General features: G+C 54.3%; 1 protein-coding gene across 2 annotated transcripts in view; it reads left to right on the plus strand.

Annotated features, from left to right (window-relative positions):
• The first annotated feature begins 3,124 nt into the window (after positions 1–3,124).
• Positions 3,125–3,227, plus strand: part of OAT (ornithine aminotransferase) — an 18,132-nt gene continuing 18,029 nt past the window's right edge. The window contains exon 1 of one of the 2 annotated variants that reach the window (XM_012723890.1): positions 3,125–3,209. The gene's annotated coding sequence lies outside the window, so the exon portion shown is untranslated. The remainder of the gene's footprint in view (positions 3,210–3,227) is intronic. The other variant, XM_004680374.2, reaches the window with a different exon arrangement.

Consider the following 3,227-nt stretch of genomic DNA (forward strand, 5'->3'; position numbering starts at 1 on the left):
AGCGAGAGGCTTCACCAGAGACAGAGTGGGGAGCAGAACAGGCAGATGGACGAAGTCCACTGCTGAGGGGAGCAGCGGGCGGTCAGGAGAGGTCTGCCGTGCCCTGTGGTCACCTCCGGGGCAGGCGGGGATCGAACTCATACAGAAGTGGCTTCAGCTTCTCAGTGCTGTGCTTTAACCTGCTGCACCCCCAGGGAGGGCCCAGAGACAATATTTTAACAGCGAAATTTCTCTCAGCCTATTGTGTCCAGCTCAGAGCTTTACCAGAGGTCTCTCTCCAGCACCCGCCACTGCTTGCACCCGCCAGCCCCCTGCCGCCTGGAGGTGTCTTGTCTTGCAGACACAAATGCTGTATCCCTGGGGATGGCAGCAGCAGGTGTGCAGGTGGGGGCAACTTATGGGCGTTGCTGCACCTCTGCTTCGAAAACACCTTTTAGGATGAATACAACCTGGGGAGAATTCTCCCTTTGGGTAAAAGTCACCCAATAGCTCACTTCCTAAGCCTCCTTAACAGAATTTCTGCTGAACTGTCAGCTTAAGTTCTTAATCACTTCAAGCTCAAGTAGATGTAGATTGTACTGATGATAATAACAAGTTAGACAAAGTCATGAGAAGCAGGAGGCTGTGTCATCCAGAAATTGTTTTTCTGTTGATCGAATAGGTGATGGGTACACAAAATGAGGGATTCTTCCATTACTTGGTGCAGTGGCCAAAGGAGTGAGATTGCAGTTTGCCCTTGTTGAGCAGGGAGCACGGGCTGAATTTTTCCGGGTTACTGAAGATGGTCCATGTGTTCCTGCTGGCGCCAAGTCCCTCACAGGGGAAGAAACTCAAGGCACATCTGTTGAATGAACTAATAAAATCTATACAGGTCTCGGGGGGGCTGCTTTTGGGTCCATCTTTATATTCTAGTTTTATATTCCTCTACAGTTAATTACTTGAATTACCTCTGGCCAGTTTCAGAGGTTCAAACATCATGTAAAGTGCGTTCTGCATGCTTCTAGAGTGTGCAGATAAAAGCAGACAAAGACTTCATTTCTTGGCTGAAAATAATCTGTTTTCCAGCCCCTGTTTCCAAGGCCACCTTAAGCTGAAAAGCAATGCTAGAAGAGAAAGAAACCATAAAAAATTATCATGCTCTCTGTGCCTATTGCATTTTCCTGATAAGAGATAAAATATAGACATTCTCAGCAGTTTCTCGCATGTGAATTTTTTTGGGGGCGGTTAAAGAGTACCCTGTCTGCAAGTCCACGGCACTGTAACAGATTTGGTGTTGTGATCAGATCGGGGGTGTCGTGCCCTCCGTTCTGAACTCTGAAGTATCTGCTCCAACTTGTGAGGGCTGACCAGGATTCCCAGGCGCTGTGGGAATCCCAAGCGCTGGTCTTGGCTCTACACACTGCAGGTTTACAGAGCAGGACTGTACAGATTCACGTCCTCTCTGACCCCTTGGGCAGAAGGATCTAGCTTCCAAGAAATGAATCACACTGAATTTGGGGGTGTGGAGGGGCAACCTCCTGCTTCTAAAGCATTCCAGAGAGGATGTGGCCATACCAGTGGGAGGGAAGGAGCTTGGTTGGGGCAGACTGAGCTGTGGAGGACTGAATCCCTTTGTGTGTCTTGGCCTGGAATTTGCAGACCTGGGCTCTGCTGTCTCTGTGCCCACACTTTTCCTGCCCCCACCATAGAGCTTGGACTTGACCTTTGCAGTCAGCTAAGAGTAGCCTTTGCTCGGTGTGGAATGTCATCCAATTGCCTTCCTCCATCTGCTCTCCATCCTTTCCCATCCTGTGTTCCAGGAGACTGATCTGCAGGGACTGCCTTAAAGTGCCCCCTAAGTGATTCAGTCCATGGGAAATCCAGGCAGGAGAGGAGAAATCAGATGTCAGAATGCTTATCACCCTAGCTCCCTTCCTGTGGGGAAGTGGTGATCCCTGGCAGGGAGTCCTCCTTTTGTTCTCCCTTTGGTTCTGGAAAGTTCCTTTACCAGAGGAAAAGGCTCAGGGCCAACCTGGTGCATTAATCCTTGGCACTTCGCCCTCCTTTGTGGATCATCTCCAGACTTCAGTGATTTCTGAACAAATGCATGCTAAATTTCCAATTTGCAGAATAGCTTCTTTTCCTTGGGGGAGGGGACCCTTACTGATTACAGTGGCCTAATGGAGCTTGGACTCAGGGGCGGTCCACTCTCCCGGCAGCTGTTTGCCACTAGCTGTCCAGGAAAGGTGGACTAGGGCTGGGCTGTCCCTCCCCTGAGGGATAACCTAGGTCAGTGACAGCCCCTTCCCAGTCTAGATCTTCACGGAGTTGAGTGGGCAGCGTGCACAAACCCATTTTAAGTCGTGAAACACCAGCAACTCAGTATAGTGCCTATCTTCTGACCACTCGGCCCCCACCGGGAGCTGTCCAGCACCCCGAGAGGGTATCATACAGCTATCCTTACTGCTAACCAGGGATAAGGCCAACATTCACAATTGGACGCGCTTTCTACTGAACGCCATCACTTCCCGCTATTCTGAAGTGGAAAATTCTTGAGAAGCACCGTCGTCAGGCGGGGTTTGTCTACTGAGAACAAAAACTGGTGTCGACTAAAGGGTCTAGCGTGAGCTCATCTCGCCATCCACTTTGAGTTCCGAGCTTCTGCCTGTGTGAAGGCGCCGCTCCAGCGTGCAGCACGAGCTGTGCAGCGGCCGGTTTACGGCTGGCAGCCCCGCCGAGGTGAGCAGCGAGGACTCCTGAGCTGGGAGCAGAGAGCAGAGTTCCGAGCCCAGCGAGCAGGGCCGCGCTCCCCTTCGGACTGTGAGTGGCGAAGGCCTGGGGGTAGCGCGGAGGGCAAATGAGGGGCCAAGAAACGCCGCGAGCCCCCCGCAGGACGAAGTGACGTTCCAGCGCTTTGGGACTCTTCTCCCCCGGGGTCCAGACAGGACTAGAATCCGGCTTCTCTCGGGTCCGGCAGGCGCGCGCCTGCGCCGTAGGCCGGAGGGCGGCTCGAACCCGCGTCAGAGGAAGGGTCCGCACGCCCGGGGCCCGGGGGCGGGGCGGAGGGTGGCTGCCCGCGGCGATTGGTGCCCAGCCCCCGACGCCAGCCAATGGGCGGCGAAGGCGTCTCGGGGGCGGGGCGGAAGCGGCGTCTTAAGCTCCGTGACGCGCGCTCGCGCATCTCCGCTAGGTCGACGCCGCGTGTCCTGCGGGATTGCGAGCCCCGCCAGGTACCCGCGCGGGTGCGG

The sequence above is a fragment of the Condylura cristata genome, unplaced genomic scaffold (genome assembly GCF_000260355.1).
Source record: "Condylura cristata isolate star-nosed mole 26May11 unplaced genomic scaffold, ConCri1.0 scaffold00011, whole genome shotgun sequence".
Lineage (NCBI taxonomy): Eukaryota > Metazoa > Chordata > Mammalia > Eulipotyphla > Talpidae > Condylura > Condylura cristata.